This window comes from Manacus vitellinus, unplaced genomic scaffold (genome assembly GCF_001715985.3).
Source record: "Manacus vitellinus isolate BGI_N305 unplaced genomic scaffold, ASM171598v3 scaffold_89_pilon, whole genome shotgun sequence".
Classification (NCBI taxonomy): domain Eukaryota; kingdom Metazoa; phylum Chordata; class Aves; order Passeriformes; family Pipridae; genus Manacus; species Manacus vitellinus.
In genome coordinates, this window is record NW_021940863.1 from 100,207 (window position 1) to 127,579 (window position 27,373).

A 27,373-nucleotide genomic window follows, 5' to 3' on the forward strand; every position below is an offset into this window, starting at 1 on the left:
TGGTACAAAGCTCTGTGAGTTTGCAGAGATCACTGAATCATAGAATATCTCAAGTTGAGAGGGACCCTTAAGGATCACAGAGTCCAGCTCCCTGTTCCTTGCAGAACTACCTGAAACTAAACCATATGACTAACAGCATTGTCCAGACTCTCCTTGAACTCTGGCAGGCTTGGTGCCATGACCATTTCCCTCGGAAGTCTGTTCAAGTGCTCAACCGCACTCTGAGTGAAGAACCTAATATCTAATCTAAATTCCCCTGACACAGCTTCATGTAATTTCCAATTGTGAAAGCCTAAGTTCAAACTGAAGCATGAGCTCCTTGTTTTAAAAGACAGCAAAACTCAGAGTCCCTTTACAGTTCTTTTTAAAGCTCACTTTTAATTTTTTTTCACACAATATCACAAAATGGTTTTTCTACAGTATCAGTAATTACCTTGTAAAGACAAACCAACCCCTCCCCTTTACTGGCAATCTGCATGTCACGCTCCTACCCACACCCCTGGCACTACTTACTGTTGCTCAAGCCCAGAAAATAAGAACTGGGTACAACCCCGGCTTGAACATCAGCCCCTCAGTCACTCTTTTCTTGTACTTAAAGGATCAGAGGGGCTTTTCATTAAGCCAGTGTTTACTACCTGCTGTACCTGCAGGTGGCCTGTGGTGTGAGGTTTTGACACAGTTATACTGCTAGGAAGAGAGCCAAGGGTATATTTTAGCTACAGCTCAAAGCAATCCTTAATGAGGTAACTGTCTATTCAACTTCCCTTCCACAAAAATTATGTAGAAAAGGGAGGATCTGAACACATTAAGCTCCTAAGAACATCTATCCATGAAAATAAATATGGACATGATGACACATGACACACAATGGAGAATACTCAAAGCAAAATTATGGGCAGGTGAACAAGAAACACTGGGCATTTCCCCCAAACCTAAGCACGCAGTACAGTTTCTATAGCAGCCTTGTTAACAAGGCTATGCCATTTCAAAGTTAATTTTTATCATTTGTACTCATCTCAATTCATCAGCCTTTCAGGAAAGGGCTGTCTGAGGAGAAACAGTATGGCCACTCCCTCTGTCACTACAACCATTAATTCAGTTAAACAGCGACTGGGATTTTTTCCAGCTCTAACTGAAGATAACTGGAAGCTGCCCTCAGACAACAGTGGGAAGAGGTGACCACTCCTATGTGCCTGGTTCTGACATGCAGAGGTAATTATACTGTAGGCAGGGACATACCAGCAGGTGTCCAAAGCTGCCTTTTAACCTGCCCAAGTTAGCGCAAGCCGCACAACAGCACAGTTTTCCCCGCCCAAGAATGCACCCTAAATATCAACAAATTTTTTTTTGCTAATATGGAAGCACTGGCAAATCAAAAAAAAAAGAAGTGCAGGTGGTTTATCCACACTCAGAATTACCCAGTGCCGCTTATAACGATTGGCAGGAGCAGCACAGTCTCGGGACAGAAGATGCTCTTTAGCCGTATTTCATAGTCTAGGCTGGGGCTAAATCTCAGCTGGCTCCATACAGCAGGAGTACGGTTTCCTCCCATCAAGATGTGCTAACCACGATGCCAGTACTTGCAGTTCAGAGACACAGGATAGTCCATGTGTAGAATTAGCCTGGGTCTAGGAAGGATCATTCACTCAGCTTTTCTGCTGATTTCCCTGGGCCCCATAGTAAAGCTCACCACAGCCCGTGTCAGTGCTAAAAGAGGCCACAACAGAAAGCTTCATGCACCATGCTGGAAGGATTTACTGACTTTGCCAGAGACAAAGAGAAGAAATTCAGCTTCAGCTCTGCACCCCAGTAAACCACTCTTCCCAGAGACTGAGGCACTGAACCTCAACACCCTGGTCCACAGTGCTGTTTCTGTGGCTAAGTAGGGCTATACTGCTCTTCCCAGCACGTCCTACAAGAACTAGGGGCATCTCACACTCCTGTTTCTCCCAGAAGATAAGGAGATGGCTGTATGGAGAGACTGTCAGCTTCAATTTGGAAATAAAAAAAATAGACATACCAGCTTCCATATGCTGGAGAGGAACCTGCCAGTGTATGATTACTGCAGGGACAGCTGCCCATGTCTGCAAATCCTCTGAAATAATAATTCTGCAATAATCCCTCTTGAGAGGCACTGCTCTCACATGCCCTGCTAGCAGGACCACGAAAAAGGACTCTGTGTCTGCAGAGGGAAGGAACAAGGGACCTTGCCTTTCTACCATCAGACAATCATGGGTCACTGCAGAGGGCAGGGAGTCCCTCTGCTCTTACTGCTGCTCAGGCAACTTGGCAAAAATAGTAGCTGACAGAAGAAAGGAGAAAGAAGTTGGAATAATTCTTCTGTACAGTAAGCAAAAAGTTAGGCTCTTTTAATAATATATTCTGATAGGTTAACTATTCAAGGAGGTTTTAGCATCAAAAATCATCATAAACGTTATTATTCTCAAAAAGCGCAAAGCTATCATATTTTACCGTGTTACAGAGTATATTCTGCCCTTGAAGTCTTACTTTTCTCCAGGACCAGTGTGATTAGACAACATCAGCAGTCTCCAGCAGATGACCAGCAGCTCCTGGAGAAGCACTGTGGGCCAGTATCACTACACACATCAGCCTGTTGCAGCAGGGCCTTGTTTTGCTCTCTTCAACCATGAATTCTTCCTAAAAAGTTACCGAGGCCCTTTGCTAGCTGTGGCACAAATGTCAAAGCCTCAAGACATTCAGGGCTCTCATGTTTGCATGATATTCTCTAAACAAGGTGCCCACCAACACGCCTTGTTAGGCTGAACTGCCCTGGAAAGCCACAACACTTGTCAGCAAGGAAATCTTAAACTGGCATAATCGGGACTGGCTCTCCACCCCCCTACTTTCCCAGCACTGTTAGCTGCAGTAAGAGGAGAGTCTGCTGCAAGAAAGAACAAAACAGGTTTGGACAAGCATGAAACAAAGCTGCACGTATCTTAAGATAGCAGCCAAGGCGGTTAAACATTTTTCATTACAAACGTGAAACCCAGATCCGCTCCCTGAGAGCTCAACCGAGATCCCTCAGACCCGCATGCAGCTGAAGTCAGAGGGTTCCAGCAGCCACATGCCAGCCTCCTCTGAGTTGGAGGAGCTGGAGTGCCCCTGATAAGTCATTTATGACATCTTCAGTTAGTTTTTAGGAGGGAACACCACCCAGCTGAAGCTTTCCAGACCTCCTCTGCCCAAGGACTGCTCTAGTTAAAGATCAACAAAACCAGCTGAATATTCCACAGTGGCTCAGTCATCATGAAACCATGGTGAAGAGAAAGGGAAGAAGTGGAGTAAAGAGGAAAACAAAAAAGGCGACAGACTTTTTTTCAATAAATAAATAAACAAACAAACAAACAAACAAACAAATAAATAAATAAATCCTACTGTATCTTGTGCAGAAATAAGGGCATGAATGCATACCTATACTCAAGTTCAAAATCTTTAAGTTTAGACAGGGAAAAAGAGAAATTTCTTATTTACAAGTGGCACCCCACAGTTATCGTCTAACTTGCCCTGAACACCAGCATTACTCAGACTGATTACATAATGAGGTACTAATTACTCAGGCTCTCTGAAATGCATACTAGTAAATTGGATTATTACTCAAATAAAGTATACATTGTTAGGAATGCCAGAGTGAGTTCTTTCTTTGCCTGAACATTTTTTAGGGAAAAAAGCTACCTCTCTGCTATAAAGTTTTACAGTGTCTGGCACAAAGACCTCTTGGAGATTCGTAGGTACAAATATGAAAACAGTACTAAATTTTAATATGTCTAGCTTGGGGAAAAACAGTATTACATTCTTTTGCTCGGTACTCTTAAAAGAAGCACAAACAAATATATCAGGCTCAAGAGCCTAAGAATTCACAGAACAGCTGAAAAAAGCTTTTCTTCTGTCTGTCTTAGATTCAGTGTCATTTCCCCTTTCTAACAGACTTAGAGATAATATTGCACGTATTACTGTTCATTTTCTGTTAATGTGCAGGTAAGAATCTCTTTTCATTATCCTTGTGAAAAGCCTGTGGATGTTAAATACAAAATCTTCAAGCTTCAAAAAAAAAGGAACGGTAGGTTTGACATGGCCTGTCTGGGCCACGCTCTTGTGGTAGGTTTCTTTGAAGAAAAAGACAAGTGGCACTGCTAGAACTTGCTGAGAAGACAGGAGCACTCACTGGTCCTTGCAGGGCATGAATCCACAAATATGGGCAGATGGAATGCTTAAGAGATGCAATACCTTTCAAAGACGTCTTACTGCATGGCATGGATATTGTTTTATCTGTGAGAACGTGCATTATATACTGATAAGGAAAAGAAGTTGCTTCTGGTTGTAAAAGTTTGACAGACTGTTCTGTATGTTACTCCCATAAAATCAGCATATAAAATGGCTGGTTTGCATTTGAACTATAAAACTCAAGAAGCAAAAGGGCAAACAACACACATGAAGGTGGCTCCGCTTATTAAAACATATGTGTGCCATTTAATTTCCTATAGCTTACCTGTGCTTACATTTGAAAACCACTTTGTATTACATACCAGACAGCATGTATTGTGTATGCTGGAGAAGCCCAATTATAACTAGTTCCCATGATACCCATCAAAGAGCAATTCACAGCATTTTTTTTCTGTCCCAAATAAGGACAGTACTTCTTCAGTAGTTGTGTCAGAATTATGGAGACAGACAACAAAGATGTCTTATATTCAGATAATTACTTGGTAGCATTACACATAACCGTAATGTTTATTGCCCTGGAATGAAAAACCCAACCTTCTGCTGCAAAGAAAAATACACCAGTATTTTTCTGTCTTTGTAAGGATACTGTTGTTTATTTTTGAATTTACTTTGACAAACCTCAAACACATGAAGCTGTAAAAGCTCCAGTCTATATTATTTAAAATGAGGGTTAGCTAGAAGTTTGACATGAAATACAGTGAGATTATTCTGACATGTTACTAAAAACCAATTAGAACAAACAGATTAAAATTGGACCACCTTTTCTGATTCCTTGAATTGGAGAAAAGGTTGCAAGAGAAAGACACAGACATGACAGTCTCGTCTACTAGTGAACAGCATTGCCCTCCACTTACCTTTCCAGTCTACTCCCAACTATTCAAAGAAGTTTATTTTACTGTGTTTTCTGATAAACACACGAATTAGAATTCAGCTTTAGAGATCAACGGGGGAAACTGCAGGGCATGGGGGAGTGCATGGGTTGCCTAGCTTTTTATGTCCCAGTCCCTATCCCTTTAAATGCTAGAATTATTCACCATAAATTTCCAATAGTCTGCAAAGTCCACTGTGTTGTTCGTTATGGTTCTGATGGAATGCAAGGTGAGCAAGGACTCTAATTTTTCTCATTTTGTAATTTTTTTCTCCCTCTCATTAGAAAGAAACTAAGTTTTGCTGCAAGGAATGTAGAAGAAAAAAATGCAGAGTTGGTCTGAGTGGTTTTATCCACGTAACTTACAAGCTGATGGGTATACTTGCCTGAATCTACTGCAGTACAGCATACAAGCTATAACAATGAAAAATTCTTCTACAGAACAAACAGCACCAGATTAGAAGACAAAGGATGCATTAAACAACTATTTTATTTAGCTACCCATGGCCTGAGCTAATGTCACCTCACCCTGAGAGTATTTACCTAACATGACTCAAGTAATGGCAGTGCTGGATTAACAGGTAGGTTCAACGATCTTAGTGGTCTTTTCTAAATGAAATGATTCTATGATTCTATTATTTTTCTCTCCTCTTCCATCTCACCTGTGTATGCTTCAGAACTGAGTTATACAATTTCCTTCCTTTCAGCAAAATGAACTGTTACCAATTATTCAAATAAAAGAACCATTATTTATCTGTCATTCCACATTACCATGGCTTCAAGTACAAATCTTTATACTAGTATCTTCATACATTTTTCTGTTAACATACACATTGACAAACAACATACAGGCAAAGCATGCAAAGACCTTCAACACTGAGTAACATCCACTGAGGTACCAGTGAGGAATCACCCAATGTCTCATTTAGTTCAAGACAGGTAGGTACAAGAAAATCATGCTTGTTTCTAGTATAGTTTAAAAATTAATTTATATTAGTTATTCTCACGAAATCTCTGCATTGTAGAGAATACAAAACTACTGCTATTTTGGAAGTTCTCATTTCTGGGCTTCACTCATGTGAAAAAGCTCAGTCAACCCAACACATTTGCTGACACCACCATCCCAAGGCCTTGCATGCCTAGCAGACTCAAGGGAAAATACACAATCTTGTGCTTCTCTGCAAAAATACTACTGTACTATGGGGAAAAAACACACCCCACAGGAGCATACCATGTGCAACAACTGCGCAGGTATAAATGCGAGCTTCCAAAGCACCAAATTAAAAGACAGTCCCCATGATTTTCCATTGGGTAGATTCCTTTGTAGCTGAAATATCCAGAGAAGGAAACAGACCAAAAAAGGAAAAGGAGGCTCAAACTGGGATGCTGGAAGTCAAGACAAAATTTTAATATCAAATATTCAACAACTGTAAGATGCTGGGAAGAAACTCAGAATCCCTAAATACAAGCTATGCAGGTTCCCATCACCATTTAAATTAGAGCACCTGATTCAAATATCATTATTTATAGGGTTTGATTTAACTGATCTGACCAAGACCAAAATAGGTCCCTTTATCAAATGCTGCACAAAAAGAGAGAATCGCCACCCCACCACAAGAGCATGTCCATCAGACACTGCTTTATGTTCCCAGGCAGGGAAACACAGTACATGCAGCCCAGGTACTAGCAGAGGAAGCCTGCTGGTGAGGGAATGGTCTAACCTAGACTACCAAAATGCACTTCTGGAGAGGACAAGTCAAAGAAAGCACATGACTCGTCAGTGGAATTAAGTCAGATAACAAAGTTCAAACAGCACTAATTTTGATCCCCTTCATCTGCTCCCGCTCAGAGCCAGGTAACTCAAGCACCCAGACATACAGGGCTGCTAACAGAGTAAGCAAGCACTAGTCTGCACACTAATTTACTTCTCATCACCAGAGGCTTCTCCCATTAAGACAGGTCTACACTAGATGCTGATGATGCATCCTGTGAATCACAGATATGAGCGGTTTTCCCAGGAGAGGCCCTTGACCTCAGTATCATTACAGTGAAAGTGCTTTTTCAGTGAATTTTCTTTTGCTCATGAGGCTACTGGGTTTACTTGTTCCAGGGTTAGTACTGTCCACGCAGCCAGGGAAGTGCTAGCACATGTGCCAAAATGTTTTTCCAGGCCTCTTGGGGCACAGTTCAATCCAATTAAAACATGCACAAAAGTAATAAAACTCAAAAATTATTCCCTTGGTGCTGTGGGCTCCAGCAGTCCAAAGGTCTTTCAGTCTACTATAGTGCCAGCAACTTGAAGTCAAACTCTTTCCAACAGAGTTTTTTCAGCTATTTCCAAAATCACTTGACCCTTTTTCATGTGCATTTGAGATGCAAACCATGCTGACTGGCCCAGGGTCCAAGACTTTTCTGTCCAGTTGTGAAGAAACGAGAACAGCTTTACCCCCAAAAAAATCAGCACTTAACTGCAAGCATGTCCTTCTCCTTATAAAACTGCACCACTGCAGTGAAACCACTCAGCTACATCAGCTGAGGTTACAGTGGTAGCAGTGCCCACACAGAGATTTTTATTTTGGCTTTGCACAAACCACTTCCAAGAAAGTGCTCTGAAGAAAAGGAGGGGTGAGAAAGACAATCTAATTTTCAAATAATGGTGCAAAATGTGTTAGCATGCAAAGCTTTGTCAACTCAGCGATCTCTGAAAGATCTTTTTAACCAGTGGAGAGACATCACCTTGGAACACAATACTACAGGCAGATGCTTCAAACAGGATACTGACCACAGGGAACAGAGATTCCACAATTCAAGCTATTGAGGCACACACAGCAATCTGCCACTTAGGAAGGGCACAGGACACACTCCTGAAACACAAGGTAGTTTTAAATGTTAGTAAGACACTACCATGTTGTCTAAAGCTCTCAGAAGATAACACCACTGAGACAAGTTCAAGTAAACACTATGAATAACCACTGCTAGATCCCAGGGAAAAGAAGTGCATTCAAATCAGCAACCAGTAAACGTTTATTTCCAGTGGGAAGAGGCTGTCAGAAGTGGAGATTCTGGTTACTCCAGTGACCACACTCAACATGCTGTGCTCACATCAGATATACAACTTTTACCCCACTGGATGCTCAACCTCACCAACCTTTGGCTAGATCCAGCCCACAGGAGTCTCTGGATAAACTCAACACACACAGGTGAAAACACAGCGCAACTACTGCCCAGACAACTCCTGCACATATGGCTGCTAAACTTACTGGGAGCTGAAAAGTTCCTCTCAATTTGTAATGGCGCTTAGTCATTAGTATTTTCTATTAAGAAAAATGCTTATGTTCCCAGGACTATAGACCTGTTACAGACTACTTACAGTAAAAAAAGCTGCAATACTTCTCAAACAAAATACAAAAGCAAAGAGCAAAGTTTGGGGGTGGTTTGGGTTTATTTTTCTTTTTGACCTATTTTAAAACACAAAACAAGAAATGAATAACAGGCCTTTTAATACTAAAGTTATACTCCCAGAAACTAAATTTTCCATGAGCTCAGAGACCAAACCACAGACACTTACACTACCATGTATTTCAATATATTTGTAATGGATCCAAGATCCCTTAAAGTTCAAATTCCACTTGTACTCCAAAGCAAGAGGTAGCTTTTTTTCCAAGCCTTTTCGCAAACCTGTTATTCAATAATGAGCTTTCAAAACTATAGTAAAATTTACTGATCCCTTTATACTCATTATCCTGGCCTCTTGCTGTGCTTGCTCCTTTTAATGGATGGAGCAAGTATTAGCTTGATTTCCTACCACACATCAAGCTTTCAGCTGAGGTTAGTAATATACATCTCTAACAATTGATAAGATCTCTATTAATTTACTATTAAATGCATAAAGCTAGAGATTTTATTTTTGCCTTGCATCTGACAGATAGTGAGAGCATACCTTACTTTCCTGACATGCTACAAGTTTTGCATGTAGATGAAACTGATAAGAGGAATTCAAATCAAGGCAAAAACTCAGTTATCATAAAAGAACTGAGATTAATATATCCATTTGCATTCGTATGTAGAAGAAAAAAAATCACAAAGAAGCGCCCCAGTAATACTGCAGTCGATGCATAACAGAAGAAAGTTTTAAAACCTCAAGTTAGCGAAAGCAGATTTTGATGAAAAAATTAAATTAAACCACATGCCTGTTCAAAATACAGTCTGATGAGAAAGTAAAGAAAAAAAAATCCAAAACAGTTAAAAAATAATTTCATTGCTCCATCTTCCAGACTTATGAGGCCTTGCATATTCAGATCCGAATAGTCAGGCGTGAATTCAGATGAAGCAGCATAAAGGAATTGCTGCTGACAGATCATGGAAGTCCCACTACTCTGGGTGAACTCAGCAGAGGTAAAGGGACAATGTTGCAAGATATTTGCTCTTGGCAAATCTGTGCTAACACAGACATTAAGTGCTTTTCCATTAGTAGAACTGTAATTTTTTTTGTTTAGCAGAAATACTCTTTGTCTAAAAAAAATACAAATCACTTCTTAAGTTTCAAAATTGGAAACTAGCAAATAGCATTCCCAAACTCACTTCTGCCTCAGTCACCAAGCATCCTGTGGTGCTCTTGGCTGAAAGCAACAGTCAGAACCTGCCACCTACACAAATGCTGGAAAAAGTTAAAATCACCAACACAAGGAACCTGGCACTATCTCTCTGAACCTAAGGACCTCCTCTCCTGTAAGCCCAAGGGAACAAGAGCCGGGCCCCTCTGACAACACATATGGTCATACAGCATCTTGCATGTTCCTGTAAAAGAAAATGCCAGCGAGACACTTGCTCCTTAAAAGCACAGCTGCTGTCAGGGCTGGCTACAGGAGTCCCAGCCATCCTCACTGCTGCAGCTCACTGTAAATGACTGTAAGTCAAGGAGATGCCACCCCAAACCTCCGTGAGGTTTCCAATTGTTCTGACACTACGAGTTTGTCACTTTTGCTTTTATGCACTACTCGGTACAATGTTGTAACAAATGGATGAGGATCTGCACATGTTACTGCTCTGCAGTAAACATAAAGCAGCAGTAGCTGATGCACGCATTTACTTATATTAAATATGTGGTTTTAAGCATTCAAATCTCTTCAAAGAGTGAAAAAGAATCACCACAATCATTTCCAGAAATCCCCCCTACAACGGCAAGTCTGAGCCTATCGGTACCCATCAAGCTCATTTTAAATAAACATAACAGCTCCCACAAAATTTGTTTATTGAAATTAACTGCAGGGCTGGAGATAAGCTCGGTTTATTTTCTGCAGTAATTTGCAAAGCCAGAGCTGTGTGCTGGAACTTTTAAACAAAGCGCTGGAGTCAGCAGGACCTGATGTTCTACCCAACCACTGATTCACCACCTGACCTTGAAGGAGTCCATCACCTCATCATAAATCTGTTGTCCCAGCTGTGAAACTGGATGAAAGCAGGACTACCCTACAAAATACATGCTACAACTAGTTTGGCCTTCTGTTAAATAAACATAACGCCCCCTCAAAACAAACCCTACAAACTAAACAGCGTGTTTTTTTCTGTATACAAAGCACTTTGTACTGTACAAAAACGGAGTGCTTTACCAAGTGGGCGGGAAATGGATGTAAATATTTACACATGTACTGCAAAGAGCTGTTACTCACTCTAGGGATGTGTATTTTAGTAGCTGTATAATTCAAGAACTACATCAGCACAGTAGGGGTGCTTCACTAGATAGAAATAACATGCTGGTCTCCGGAAAGCATGCATTATGCTAAGAAGGGCAAAGAAAAAAAATGACATAAAGGGGACAGCTCCTGCCAGACTGGAAACTAAATTAGCTTCAAACAAAACAGAGATTCAACAAAACTACAAGTGCTCAGAGCTTAATTACAGGAGTAGATGAAACTACTAGCTTAGCATCCAGATTTTTGTTCCATTTTTCCATCATCTCACAAACTCTTCCAAAAGGCAAGTGTATTTTGGACTGGTAAGTAAGCCTGGAAGCACAGAGGGTAGCTATTTCTCCTTATGCTCGATTGCCCCTTATGCCTGCCAAGAAGAAAAGTTCATGCTAAGATAGGGAGGAGAAGGGTCGCCTCAGCCAGTAATTCAGCTGCTTCTGTTGTGTCCTGGTGCAAATACAGGATCTGCTACTTTACATATCTCCATACTCAGTTCAGAGTTGACACTTCTACTACAGTATTTAGATCAGTGACACATAATCCCAAATGCAAATTAAAAACAGATTTAAAATATGTGCTATGTAAGGGAATGAGGTTGACTGGATTCCGTTTCACATGGTGAAGTCTGGCTCCATGAACTCATGGGTCCTAAAAACTCAAATACCATTTAATAGTGTTGAAAAAATCTGGACCCAGGTTCCAAAGGCTTCCTTTATAAGTTACTTTCATCTTCCATTATAAAAATTTATCTGTCCATTCAGAAATTTTTAGAGAAAAGAGAATGGGCTACTGTTTCCCATGGTTATCACTTCAAAGATGAGTTTGCTTTACAAGCACCAGTGTTGTAATGCTTGTCCACTACAAATTAGAAAACTAGGTTTTCTAATCAATTGCTGTATAAAAAGACATTTCCTTCCATTTTCATATATAAATAGAGGAAACATTGCTTGTAACTGCAACCTTGAACCACATCTGATAAGTGCTTAGTATTTACATAATGTCCACACTAAAACTGATAAGTACATCACGTTGTGCACAGGTTAAAAGTTATGCAAAAAATGCATGACTCGAGAGCAGCCTCAGCAACTCTGAATCTCTGTGGTGTCTGGATCTTCATCTACTTCAAGCTGCCTAATCTGCTTTAAGGACATCAGGTACAGTAAACTGTTTGTTCAGCTTGTGGAGAGTCAGATTTAAGGATTTCATATTCAAACAGCACTGACTCAAGTAGTGATATTGGTTCAAGGACTTTTCAAAGTGCAACTGCAGAGCTTATCAGTACCACAAAGTGAATACTACTTGACGGTGTTTTCTTTAAACAAGGCCTTGGGCTTTAATATAGCACCAGCGTGACACTATAACTGAAAAATCAAGTCTTCACTCAGAAAAATTCTGTAGGCTCCTGTTGTCCACCATTTCTTCTACAGAAATGGACTTGCATGTGATGCCAAGTAAACACATTTTACATCCAGTGTTTTTAGGAAACAGTACACGTATACATCTGTGTGAGCACTGACACGCCCATTTCCCCACCCCATCATATACACAACACATGTACACATTACAATATTTTCCAGAAGAGCTGTATTAACCTACTTAGAGGCATTAAGATTCTGCATTGCATTGCAATAGCTCTGCTCATTTCTGAAAGCATTTGAATAAATGTATTTGATACATACACTGTGGGCATGCTTGGGATTAACAGAGATCAGCAACTAATTTGGAGTAATTGAATATGCATAGCAGTCCCTGGTCCGATCTGTTAACACAATCATTAACTATCAATATAGGGAAAGCATTTTTTAAAATGCCCAGGGAAACAACTCAGAAGAAAACCAAAGGTGCTGCTTAAGAAAATATGGACCCCCTAGCAGCCTTCTGCTTCTTGGCCTTCCCTTCACCTGCACAGGCTTTGCTGGATGCAGCCTCTACCCCATCATCAAGGGTTTTGTTCACTTACAAACTCGGTGCAGCGGTCACATTCTCCTTAGAAGTACACGCTCATGTGCTGTACTAACCAAGCCTTTGTCACGCTTCTGTTGCTTTCCTGATCATACTGCTCTCTTTTCTGCCCTGCTAAGGACATGTGAAAAACATTAACATATTTCAAATGCCTACCAGACTTTGAAGTATCCTTGTCAGAATTTTACATTTCCTGGTCAAATCTTGTGGTGACAGAAATCCTGTGTAATTGCATTTAAGCAAATAATGATACACAGATAAAGCCAATGAGTTCTAGCCATCAGATTTCAATGTATATTAAATGCCTGCCTGAAAGCAGCATTAATAATAGAATTAATTTCATTATTTACTTCTAATTAGAACACCTTGCTGATGCAAGTGAAAAAAATGCACATTCAAAAGAGAAATAATCATCAGTAAAACACACATAATTATTTTCATTATAGGCCTGTGTCACTTCCAGCTATTAAGTGCTCCCTTCCCAAATCTGTTTCCCAATAGCTTACAATTCTGCTACACATAGAAAACTTCAGATGAAGCATTCAGTGGCAGGTACACATCTTGCTATTAATGTATATATTTTCAAAGGAGCTTATTTTATCACCACAGGCAAAACATTATTTGTCTCATTCAGGCTAACAATAGCTGCTGATATGTGAACACTCTATGAGACCATTTATTGGAGAAGGCAAGTTTAATTTAAAAAGGGAAGAATCGTTTCCAAGAGGTAAGATTTTATCTTTCCTGTAAAAGTCATCATCTGTACAAAGTTACAAATCACTGGAGAAAAATCCCATAGTGAGTGTTCAGTAGAGCCTCAGACATTTAGCAGCCAAACACCTTGGGAAAACCCGCCCTACTCTTGGCGTGCTTTAGCTGCTGCTGAGCAAGACCTCCTGGAGCTTCCCTTGGCAGCTCCGACAGGCCGCTATTTATGCTAACCCTGACCACAGTGTGCAAAAGGAGGACAGGAGGAACATCTGACTCCTGTGCTCCTTGTGAGCTGAAAAAGGCTTGATGAGGTTTTGTGCTCTGCTCAGGTTTGCTGGGGTTGCAGTGAGGTCCTTGATGCCAGGGCTGGCGCTGCCCTGTGTCCCCTGGCCACCCTGCTCCTGGCTGGGCGGTGCAATGGGCCCTGGCTGCCAGGCGCTGTCATCAACCCACCTGGAGGCCACCTGTAGTCCCAGCCCCCAAGAGCTACAAGCCCTCCTTGTGCCCTGACATGCTGGTGCATGTGCACAGCACATCTGTTGGAGAGAAAAGTAGATGCAAATGAGAGCCAGGCTGCAAGGATGAATGCTACGGGAAGCAAAGCTGAAGCAGAAGCTTAGAGAGACCAAAAAAGTAAAAGCACAGAAGCCTATGCATGGGAGACAGGACAAAGGGCAGGTAGGAGGCATTAAAAAAAAAAAGAAAACAGAAAAAACAACCAGAAAAGGAAGACTATTAGGTTGCTTTGAAGTAGCACCCTCTTCTTCCACCCTCATATATACACATCCCTGCAACCTTCCAACATCCAGAAGCTGCTCAAAGCTGATTGATGCTGCTTCCCCTGGTACAGGCCCTCTCCTTTCCCGAGTCTGCCACAACCACCCAACTGCAGAGGGGTAGCATGCTGCTTTTTCTACAGTGCAAAAAGAGGTCCTGCAGCATTTCTGAACTTTTCATGGTTTTACTTTGCAACACCAAAGGGGTTTTCTCCATGTACATTTTATGATTGTCCTTGGTTAAGACAGCTTGGGTAGAAAAATCTCCTTAAATCGTCTCTCAGCTCCATCATGTGTATGCTAAACAGGACCTGACTTGTTTTACAAAATAAAGAGCACTGGATGAGAAGGCACATGACCTACACTAACATTTTCTTCCCCTGGTTTAGCATAAATAAAAGCACCACTATGAAAGAGCACTTAAAGTTCTTTTTGCAGCTAACATTGAAAGACTTTATTATCACACTGCAGAAATGCTTCAGGGGAAATCTTGCTCTGATAGTGTTCTCATGAGAAAACTTGATGCTTTCAAACAAGTCACTTGGAAATGTTCAAGAACACAAATATCATGAGGCTCACAAAAGTACAATGATGCATCTTATCCCACTCGGAAGCTCCTGTGCTGCCTACTAAAAGAACCTGAAGCTCTGCAATAACTACTGCATCTTTCAAACAGAGAAGATTTCAGACATCAAGCCTTGAAAGTGATCTGGCATCAAAATGCCAGTCTGATTGTTCAGATTTAGTTTAAAGTTAACTTGTACAGTGAAGGGTACCTGGAGCTGCAGAAGACTCCTCTTTGTTTCTGTGTTTCTTGTGTACACAGAGATAACACAGACTTAGGAACTACTCTGAGTGACCACAGGACAGGGGAAAGATAGAACCAGCACTGTGCAGCCAGAGGCACTGCAGCCTTCCCCAGAAGACCTGCTAGTGGACACAGTCTCCTTCCCCTACATATTCACCACCACACCTCGCCATAACTGCTAAGCAGCATGTAGGCTGGGACCATCAGCACACCTAACACAGTACCCTACACACCTGTCCCATGGCTACACTTTTTAAACTATTCAAATTACTTCAAACAGTAATGACAAAAGGGATTTTTTACAGCTCATGTCCCCAGGCGCAGTCCTCAGTCTCTGACGGAGAAGTAGGGTGGGACTGGGACATAACTGCTGAACAGTGGCTCCCAGGTGGCTAACTGGAACTGAAAGAGAGGGTGGCCTCTGCTCACCATTATCAATACTTTTTTAAATGGTGCTGGCACACGCACTAGCATTTTCTCAGAAGCCCTCATTGTGTAAAATCCTGTCCAGAATTACCTGGTCATTTGACTTTTTAATTTAAAAAATAAATAATAACGAGTATTAAAAAAAAATCTAATTTAAAAAAAAATAGGGTACTGTATACCACTTGGGTTTTGCTCGACTCTTGTCTTCCCCAAGTAAAAATCTCCGTGCCAATCCACCATTTATATGTCCTGTAAGGTACAAAAGCTCACCAGAGTAAAACTGAGCAGTGCCTTGCTGCAGAGCAAAGTATCCCAGCACGTAATCGTTCTTAACCTAAACCATATGTTCCTAAAAACACCAACAGTGCTGAACAATGAGACCAGCCTTACATCCAAGGGAATTTAGGAACAAGGGAACAACTGAAGTGACAAGCTTGTTCATCATGAAGCTACAGATTCATTGTTGTCGTCGTTTTTTGGCATGGTGCAGCCTGAATTCCTTCCCATGTTTTGTGAACAGCTGAACTGTGTTCCCTTACAAAGGAAATTAATATGGCAGCCTGTGTACATCTGCTTTAATCTTAAAACAAAAGCAGTTTTGCTATCTTTAGTACAAGCATAATAAAGGCACCAAAAAAGACAGATGGTTTGGATTTTCTCTGCAGAAAGCAAGAAAGAAGACTGACATCTCAACTGTTTACGTAGCCACAACCCATTCCGTGGCCACAGCAAACCAAGTGGGGACACAGAAAGTACCTCTTTGTCAGCATCTCAGATGCGGACTGCTTCGGGTCTTATAAAAAGCATAAAACAACTCTGCTCACAGATAAATGCTTTTGTTTATAGAGATTTAATTTATATTGTTAGGAAAACACTTAACAAGGGCCACACTAATGCCAAACAAATTAATTTCAGTAAAGCTAAAGCAAACACTACCATTATGTTTAGGCAGCACAGAACAAAACCCTTGAAAACCCAACATTAAAGGAGTTATTTATGGTCATTGCTCAGCCCTCCTGCCCCCATCATTTGTGCATTAGAAATCTCCAGGCTGCTCACTTGCAAACTCCACGACTTCTGACACTCATAGACAGAAAGTTCATTTTGCAGGAATAGTACAGTCACTTTGGTCTGGCAGTTGAGGTAGTTTTTTAGTGTTTTGTTTTGCTTTGGTGATTTTTTTACAATTCAACCTTTCTTTTAAAATATCTCACTTCAGGATCAAAACTTTCCCCTTCCTGAAATCAATCAAACTGATAGTGGTTTTGGCAGAAAGGCAAGTAACAGGAAAAAAGTAAGCACAGCACATGTCCAACATATCTGAGAAGTACTTCATAACTTACTCTGTATTTTTTATGTAATAAATACATAGTTAAAGGAAAAGCATATACAAAAAGAGGCTCTTCTCTTTTAACAAACATTCAAAGAATGGTAGTCATGTAAAAATATCCTTCCTGATATATAGCAGATAAAAAGATAAGCTGAATTAGCTCCTGAATTAGGGGGGAAGAAAGTTCTCTGCTACAGATATTGCTTCCTTTAGCACAATGAAATGCCTTTTTAATATTTTGATGCTATAACAATCAAAGTGTTGGTAAATTTAAGAGACCCAAACTAATGATTTTTCCAATTAGCAAGTACTTAAGAAGTAAAAGAAGATGGCACACATGGAAAAAACCCAAAACACTTGTTCAAATGAGTGCTTCCACTTGAACCAGTGCTCCAACACCATACTGACAAGTAACATTTGTGGTTTTGAAGCAGCATTTCCATTAAGAAAAATGTTTGCTGCAAGGCCCTACAGTTGCATTAAATCCTTAAGAGGCACGAGGAGGTTTTTGTGCAGTGCAGTTACGCTCCATTAAATGCTTCACAGGAGGGACAGGGTGACACAGCTCAGTGGGCCTGTGGGACACGTGGGCTTGCAGGACATATGTGGCCTCTGAAGCCACGCTTGCTTCACCGGCGTCTTTCTTTAAAGTGCATGGGAAGGAGCCAGCATGCACAAGCAGGGCATAGCCACCCCTCCTTGCAGTTCTTTCCAGGTGATGCCTCCCAGGCTGGGGTACCAGAGACTGCCTGGGACAGTGCAAGTGCAGGCTGTGCAAGGTGGGGAGGCCAGCCTCCCTTAGGATGCTCCCAGTGGAAGCTGCCGGAGCCCAGCTCACATCTGTCATGAGCTCTGTTTACAGGCGCGTCAACAGATGCTTACAGCGAGAGTCACTGAACTCTGACATCCCAAATAAAGATGTAAACACTTCTCCACAGAAGATAAATCCTGAGTATTAAAAGGCGCTCTGGCTGACTTCTGGCCCTCTCCAACTCCACGCCATCCCCCAAATCCAAAACTCCCATACGCATCCCTTAAAAAAACAACAGCAAAAAAAAGACGCAAAGCACAAAAGAAATCCCCAAGAAACCAACATACTAACAGCCACAGCACCAAGCTTCTTTAGGTATGCTAGAAATAATCAGTAGAACTATTACAAGTAAGCCAAATATAACTAACTGCAGAATAAAATTAACTTTACAGTGTTTAGACAGATGGAATCTGATTTCCTGCTGTAAAGCTGCTGAATTTGGCATTGACCCTGAGCCCCAAAGGCTCTGCTGCCCGAAAAGTACACGAGCTACCCAATGTCTGGAGTCGGTAGTCACTACTCTTCATAAGCACCATTAAATTAAAAAGCATGGAAGTCTTCATAAATAAAGTTTGCAGAAAGAGATGGATTCATTTAATGCTAAGAGCAGCCAAGACCAAAGCCCACTGCATATATCTGTATATTTTCTTAAGAGGCTGTATATACAAGGGAGCATACAAAGGTCTTCTTTAAAATGCTCCCTTGTCAGAGTGTATTTCAAGGGTAATAGATATTGAATTCAGGAAAATGTCCAAAAAAACACTGTTTGGAAATATTTTCGGGTCTTCACGTGGAAGAGCTAGAAGCAAGCATGATGCTTTTCAATGTTAACTAAGAAAATCCTTGTCCAGAAGGATTTACTTCTCCAGTGCCTGATCCTATGAACTATGGATGCAGCCAAACACAGCATTTACTGATAAACAGTCCTACTGACTTCAGTAACTTAAGCCAAGTAACTTCAGTGGTGTTATTCATGCCCTGTGAATATGAACGGAAGACTCTTGTTTAAAAGGGCTCCTCACAGCAGCAAAGGCTAGCACAAGAGAGTCCCAAGCAAGGGTGAGAAAGGACATAAGGCAAAGAAAAGAGTCCTTATGAGAAGTGCTTAGCCATTACCTACAGGTTCGAGATTTTTTTTTTAATTTTAAATCAAAAATTAGGAAAACATGAACTCTCCTGGTATAACCACATGGTAACTTCAACATAATCCTATTGTTAACTCTGAAATCAAACAAAAGGAAACCTCCCAAACTAAGCAAAACAGAAAAAACAAACCCCAAACCTCAGACAAGCTCAGGTCTAACTTTTCTGAATGAGGTCACGATGAGAAACTCTCCCAGCTTTCAAACCAGAAATTAAAAAAAGTGAAAGCCTCCATGGGAAACATACTTGAGCTGTGTTTAACAAGGAACATCTGTAGCCTTCCAGTCCTTGAGATGCAGAAATTCCGCAGAAGAGCCACAATAAATTAAACACACAGGAAAAAATACTTTTGTTGCTGACCAAACCATTTACAGGTGCCTCTGATTTGAAGCTAAGGATACGGAGCTCCACTCTGTTTGCTGACATAACACCATGCCGTGAAGGACTTCTTTGTAAAGAAAGTTCACAGAAAGCTGGTTTAACTGACACAGTCTTTACTGGTGAAATATGACATCTGTTTTTAAAGAGCCTACATTTTTTGGATATTATTGCTCAGCTTCTTCTTATAACATTTGATGTAAAAGTTCCTCTCAGTCAGCTAAGCCGGTATGCAATTTCAATGTCAGACAGAGGACAGTTTGGAGCAATTGACTCAATTCTTACTTCTCCCTGGATGAGTTTCTTCAGAGCAGATTTCCCCTACACACATATACATGTTATGTCTTACATATATATGTTTTTCCTTGCAAGGGAAGGGACATTATTAAAAACGTGTGCTCTCAGGTGCTTTTTTGAAAGTCCCCAATTCTCAAAGGCTTAAACACCAACCACCATGATTACATTAATTAAAAAAAACCCCAAAACCTGACACACTGACTATATTTATTGGTATTACTTTAACATATATTTGGACGTACAAACAGAAGAAAAAGTAGAGAGTCCTAATTAGGGGAAAAGAAAAATGTTCTTAAATCAATGCTATGCAACTCAACACAGGTCTTCTGAGAGATTTCATTCCCTCAAGCTTTTTGTATTTGCTATCTATGCTTTCACTGCAGACAGTTTCACATGTGTCTGTACAAGTCAAGAGCACAATACAGTCCTCTTTCTATCTGAAATAAAGTTCACATTATTCAGGAAAAAAAAAAGAGAGAAACTGGAAAGAGGTTTTTTCTCAACGGAACCACTGATTACTGAACATACACAAGTAAGGCATTTCAAACAAAGCACACAGTGACAGCAGGGCTTTTAGGGTTTTATTTAAACATTCACTTGAGTACTTTATAAGCTCACACGACTTCATTAAAAATACAATAAGACAATGAGGAAACATCTGCTTTACTGTCAATAAAACCCTTAAGAAACATTTTAACCCTAAAAACAGATGTAGTGAAAATACAATAACTGTAATGTCATCTTGTATACTAACATATGTCTATACACACAAGGAAAGATTAGGACTTACTTTTTCAAGTCTAAGTGTTCATAGACTTCACTGACATGCTTTTTATGCATATTCATAGACATGGTGTTTCCAAAATATCAGCGACAAGAGTCCTTCACCAGTTCTCTGCACACTAATGGAACAGAAAACAAACAACACAACCCACCCAGCCACCAACCAGCAAATGAGTTCAGCATCTTCTCTTCTGGAAAGCATGTGGCTTGTGCTTATAAAGAGAAAAACATTTACAATATGAATTGTCTGCGCATCCTAACTTTTCAAGTCACTGCAAACTCTTTGTTTCGAAGGCTGGCCTGCAGAAAGCTTTTAAGAGGTACTCCAGAGCCAGTTGCAGCCTAAAGTTGTTACCGTGTGCTGAGAGAGGTTACATCTTTCATCTCCCACTCCTTTATCATGGGCCAGGGTGCTGAAACACACACCTGATGTACTCTTCTCCTCCCTGCATTTAATGAGGCTTTCATCTACCTCCATACAGTGCCACGTTTTTCTTATTTTCCTAAAGAGCTAAGACTTTTTCATAGCTATTTGCTCAGGGAAATCCAAACTTACAACCTGAAATTCTCCATTTTAGTAAACTATATCCTATGTATCAGATATTCCACGCAGCCTATCAAATCAGCTAGTTCTCATACAGAGGGTGACAACAGCAGAAGACAGTATCACAGTTGCCTTTAAAGATAATTAGCAAATGGATTGTTAATCGAAGCATTCAGGCAACACAAAAACACTCAAGGAGGAATTATATAACCATGTGACTAACCAGAAATTGCTATGCAACATGCTAAAATATTGTTATATAATTCTAATCTCACATTGGGTAGGATTCCCTACAACCACTCCTTCAGCATACAACTGTATGCTGCTAGAGGGTTTTGTGGTAAATTTATTTCCTCCACTCGCAACAGAACACAAAGAAAAAATGAAGAAGTAATGTACTGTGCTATGAAATTTCCATTATTCTGCAAACTGATGTTGGCAAAGACTTGAAGGCCAAACTCATAAAAGTAAAACCTGAGCCCAGCTCTGGCAATACACCTTCCTAGACCCACCCCTGTGTCCTGTCAATCACATCTTCAGAAGTCAAGGAAAATGCTCAGTGAAAAGGTGAGAAGTGCAAAGTCTAGTAGAAGCTACTGAATCAGAGAAGATGGATAACAAAGCTGTGCTTTTATAAGGTCCCAATGCTTTCATCAGTTTGCCATTAGTCTTGAACATGAGCTCCAGCTGTCAAAATGATCTGGGAACCAATACTCCAATCACTTCAAAAAATCATCATCACCCCATATTTCTGCAACCTCACCCCTTGCTTCCCCTGCCTTGTTCTTCGAAGTGATAATCCAGCATTGCAGGGACTGCCAAGCAGTCAGAGATAATAGTCAGGCATTATCTCAGTTTCCTTTGACCTGCTTGCAACCTTCTGCAGCTTGTAGGCTGCAGAACAGCAAGGGCAGGATGGTCTAAAAGCACATCAAGAAAAGGCATGAGGGAAAAGTTATTAACTGACCCATGTCAGCTTGCACAGTCCTTTTACACACAAAGTGTGCTCCCGAAACCACAAGCGTTGAAAATGATTCATGTTATCAACTGTAGTGAATTGCTACTGTGCCTTTGGCTGGGCAGCTGCCAGCTCAAACCTGCTGAGGAGATGGAATGCCACATCACAGGTCTCAAGGTTGATCCCTACGTTCTTCCCATTTTGCACCACGTGCTTTTAACACATGCAGGCCAAAACGAAGGAGGTAATTTTTTCCCAGTGATGTTTATAGCACCAAGGTTTGTTAAGCAAACGTGGTCAGTCAGATGACATCACGGTAAAGACTTAAGGCCTTTTCCATATTACCCGAAGTTTCAGCTTGCATTATGTGCACCATGGAAAGGCAGTAACATCACACGTAACACACACATAGAAGACCATTAACAAGTACCTCTTCTGATGGTAGATGCCAACACTAGCTTTGCCATTCTTTTCTAGGGCACCAAAGCAAGCTGTTTTACAGCAGCATCTGTGGTTCCCTTAAGTATAAGGATTTTGCAGCTCAAAACATTACTAAAAGTCAGGTTCTTTTAGTAATTTCTTTTTGGCTGCACATTCAGTTAGAAAATCCCATGCAAATTACAAGTTGCCTCTCCTACAAGCATGTGGATGACTCCTACTAGGAGTTGAAGAGGGCTTGTGTTTAAAATGAAAGGTCCAACGCAGGACATTTCTTGGAGGACATGTTAGGGTAACAACACACACAGCAGGTTTTCTACTCTGCAGCCCAAATGTAATGGTGATGTTATGGATCCTTCTTTTTCTGCTTGAAAAAGCCAACAGAGGAAACACTCTCAGACTCTCCACTTCATCGAACTTCAAATTTCAGTAAGACGAGTCAAAATATGCAACCTCCAAAATCTGAGAACTCCAAAGGTACAATTTAAAATACAACCCACAGTAAACAAACTGGTACACAGGTGGTCTTGTTTCTCTGAGAGGAGGCTTTGCACCCAGTGGTAGTTGTTCTCAGTCTACTTTTGTGTATGTCTTTCTCCGTACCATGTGCATCTGGATCACCAATCCAATATTCCTGGTAACTTGGTGCAGGTTAACTTGAAAAGGATGACGGAATCATAGAATGCCTTGGATTGGAAGAGACCTGTAAAAGTCATCCAGTCCAACTCCCCTGCAGTGAGGGGAGGCACTTTCCACTAAACCAGGTTGCTCAAAACCTCATTCAACCTGACCTTGAAGACCTCCAGCGATGGAGCATCTACACTGTCTGGGCAACCTCTTCCAGTATCTCATCACCCTCACAGTAAAAAATTTCTTCTTTAATTTCATTTAAATCTACCTTCTTTTAGTGTAAAGACATTACTCTTTGTCCTATTGCAACAGTCCATGCTAAAAAGTTTGTCCCTTGCTTTCTTATAGGCCCCTTTTGGTAATGCTATAAAGTCTCCCTGGAGCCTTCCCTTCTCCAGGCTGAACAACCTCAATGCTCAGCCTGTCCTTATCACCTTAGAGGTGGTCCATCCCATCATTTCCATGGCTCCAACAGGTCCACATCCTTCCTGTGCTGAGGACTCCAGAGTTGGATGCAGTACTATAGAGGTCTTACAAAAGTGGACTAGAGGGTCAGAATCACCTCCCTCGACCTGCTGCCACACTACTTTTGATGCAGCCCAGAATGCCCAGCCCTGGGCTGCCAACTCATGTCCACATATTGCCAGCTCACGTCCAGCTTTTCATCCACCAGCATTTTGAATCCTTCTCAGCAGGGCTGCTCTAATCTGTTCATCCCCCAGCCTGTACTGACACCAGGCAATGCTCCAATCCAAATGCAGAACCTTGTATTTGACCTTGTTAAACCTCATGAAATACACACATGCCCACTTCTTGAGCTTGCCCAGGTCTCTCTGGATGGCATCCTGTCCCTCAGGCTTATCAACTGCACTACTCATCTTTGTGTCATCTGCAAACCTACTGAGGCTGCACTTGATCCCACTGCCTATCTCATTGATGAAGATTATAAACAGTCCTGGTCCCAGTACAGACCCCTGACAGATAGCACTTGTCACCGATCTCCATCTAGATATTGAGCTGTTGACTACTACCACTTGGATGCAGCCATCTGACCAATTCCTCAACTGCCAAACAGTTCCTCCATCAAATCCATACCTCTCCAATTTAGAGAGAAGGATGTTGTGGGGGACCATGTCAAATGCTGTAACAAGTCCAGACAGATGACATCATAACACAGCCCTTCCTTTGTTCACTGAGTCACTTCATCGTTTTCCTCCCTCACTGCTAGGAGAGTAGCAATTTAACTGTGAGTACATTATATCTTGCTCATCAAAAGCCCCTCTGCAACTCTGTCTGGTTCCTTTCCTGCCTGCAGAAAGGCATGTAAAGAAAATAAGGGTTCTCTGGCTCTGAAAGACATGCTTTAATTTTTTTGGCCATGTGCCAGCCCCCACTTTCTGTTACTGTAAGGGAATACAACCATGAAGAGGCCACCTCTCTCCAGTAAACTACATAATCACTGACCTATGTGGAACAAGGCTCTCACACCTGGCAGCATTGCTTCAGCTTTGTCAGACACAATCATAGCAACTGACAGGCAACAGAACAAATTATCAAAACCAAGTTGCACATTCAGGTCATACAAAATGAATATTTTATTCACAAACCGTTTAGTTTCCCCTATGCCTCCCCACAAGGAGAAAATACAGGGCTCCACAGCCAGTGTCACCACCATAACTTTGGGTTTTTTGACAATGGTATGTCCTGCGCAGCTCCAGCCATGCTGGCATCAGATGGGACTCACCTTTCTCAGAGAGGGAGGAGAGTCTTTTCCCAGGAACTAGGGAGACTCATTGCCAGGGCTTTAACCTAGATATGATGGGGGAGGGGGACAGTATCACAATCATCTTTGAGAGGTCATGGAGATCCGGGTAGGTGTCTGAGGACTGGAAGAAAGCAAATGTCACTCCAGTCTTCAAAAAGGGCTAGAAGAAGGAACTGGGAAACTACCAGCCAGTGAGCCTCACCTTAATCCCTGGAAAGGTGAGGAAGTACATCATTCTGGAGGCCACATGGAGGAGAAGAAGGTGATCAGGAGTAGTCAGCATGCCTTCAAGTTAAATCATTTTTTACCAACCTGATTGCCTTCTACGATGATACAACTACTTGGATGGATAAGGGAAGAATAGTGGATATTGCCTATCTCTACTTCAGCAAGGCTTTCAACAGTGTCTCTCATGAAATCCTCATAGGTAAACTCAAGAACTGTGGGTTGGATGAGTGAACAGTGGGATGGATTGAGAACCAGCTGAGTGGCAGATCCCTGAGGGTCGTCATCAGTGGTATAGAGTCTAGTTGGAGGTCTGCCACTAGTGGTGTCCCCCAGGGTTCTATATTGGGCCCAGTGTTGTTTAACTTGTTCCTCAATTACTTGGATGAGGGAATAGAGTGCCTCCTCAGCAAGTCTGCTGATGATACAAAACTGGAAGGACTGGCTGACACCTGAGGGCTGTGTGGCCCTTCAGAGGGACCTCAATAGGTGGGAGACATGGGTAGAGAATATTCTGAACTTCAACAAGGGCAAATGCAGGGTCTTGCACCTGGGGAGGAATAACCCCATACACCAGTACAGGCTGTGGGCTGACCTGCTGGAAAGCTGTGCTGTGGAGAAGGACCTGGGTGTCCTGGTGGACAACAAGCTGTTCATGAACCAGCAGCGTGTCCCTGTGGCCAAGAAGGTCAACAGAATCCTGGGATGCATTAGAAAGAGCATTGCCAGCAGGTTAAGGGAGATGATCCTGCCCCTCTACTCAGCCTTGGTGAGGCCACATTTGGAGTACTGTGTCCAGTTCTGGGCTCCCCAGTACAAGAGAGACATGGAGCTCTTGGAGCAGGTCCAGCAGAGAGCTACTAAGTTGGTAAAGGGTCTGGAGAATCCCTCTTATGAGGGAGCTGGGCCTATTCAGCCTCAAGGAGGCAACTGAGAGGGGTCCTCATTAATGTCTATAAATATCTAAAGGGTGGATGTCAGTAGGATGGAGCTAGGCTTTTCTCAGTGGTGCCAAAGAACAGAACAAGAGGAAACGGGCAGGTGTACAGGAAGTTCCACCTAAACATAAGGAAAAATTTTACTGTGCAGGTGACTGTGCACTGGAATAGGTTGCCCAGAGAGGTTGTGGAGTTTCCCCCACTGGAGATATTCAAGAACCATGTGGATGCAATCCTGTGCCATGTGCTCTAGGAAGACTCTGCTTGAGCAGGGAGTTTGGACCGGATGACCCACAGTGCCCCTTCCAACCTGATCAATTCTGTGATTCTGTGAAAAGCTTGTTACAGGAAAGGCAAAAAGGACAAAACATAGAGGAGCAATGCCCATACCTGACCATAATCTGTCCTGAATACGACAACTCCTTCTGCACATGAATGAACAGTACTGGGATAATGTTGATTATTTTCTCGCAGCCAGACCCGAGACCCCTGCAATAAACAAAAGACAATTATACATGACATAACAGAAAACTGGAAAAATAATTTCACTCAGTATTTTCCTCTGGAAATACTTATCAAATAATAGGAGAGAAAGTGAGAGTAAAATCCAAATAAGCAAGGGAAAGAAATAAAATAAAATAATCTGTTAGCAAGTTGGTTTCTGCTCGATCAGTAAATACAGAAGAACTACACTGAAGTGTCTTTTTTTTTTTTTTGTACAAGTTCCTCAATGCCAGCAAGAGCAGCTGGAGCCAATTCTCTGATTCTCTGAGTCATGTGCCTCATGTTAGCACATGTAAAATTACAGAGCGGTGTTGAATTTACACACAGTTTAGAAGATCTTCCCCAAAGCCAGCTGGCTCCCTACCTGTTTATTTTCAGCCTCTGTCAGGCACTCACAGCATTGCCATCTTTCACCTCTTTTCTAAACTACTTTGCCCTTTACAGGGTTCTCCTCTCTTGCCTGCACTACAATGCAGAGGATTAAAAAAACCCAACTAGTAGCAAGCAGGATTACTGATATTTGCTTTCTGGAGGTGAGGAGGCATTGGAAACACTACCAGTGAGACACCCAAGTCAGTCTAGTACAGCAGGCAGAGCTTAATGTTGCACCTACCACCTGGCTGGTAGATGCAGCATTAAGAAAACAGAAATATCCAGCACTGAGAACAAGGGAGGAGGACCACAGCTCATGCTGCAGCTGCAGCAAAAGCCATCCCATAAACAATAGACACTCAAGTTGCTACTGTGTAGGAGAAGTTCTTAACTGGCATGAAAACATTGAGCAGCAGCAACTCATGGTCCGATCTCCAACCCAAACTATACTCCCATTCTCTACAGACAGCTGGCTCCATATCAGAATGACAATATTTTCATGGCATTCGGAGAACAGAGATTTTTTTCACCAAAGCAGTCAAATTATCTCCTAAAGAAAAAAGTAAATGGGTGGTGGAAAAGTGCTGGGATATAGCCTGATAATCATAAGGTTGTGACTTTGGGTGTACAATCACTGAAAAAAAACAAGTAAAATAATTTTGCATGCTAGCATCCAAAGGCTGCCCTTGCCTGAATTTCTAAGCACAGAAACTAGACCTACAGCCTCGTTAAGGCTGGAGGGGGAGGAAGGGGGAGAGTCCTGATTGACAATCA

At 41.6% G+C, this 27,373-nt stretch overlaps 1 protein-coding gene across 1 annotated transcript in view; it reads right to left on the reverse strand.

Annotated features, from left to right (window-relative positions):
* LOC103756639 (unconventional myosin-X) overlaps positions 1-26,209 on the reverse strand; it is a 124,984-nt gene extending 98,775 nt beyond the window's left edge. The window contains exon 1 of the mRNA XM_029965021.1: positions 26,114-26,209. The gene's annotated coding sequence lies outside the window, so the exon portion shown is untranslated. The remainder of the gene's footprint in view (positions 1-26,113) is intronic.
* Positions 26,210-27,373: the final 1,164 nt, after the last annotated feature.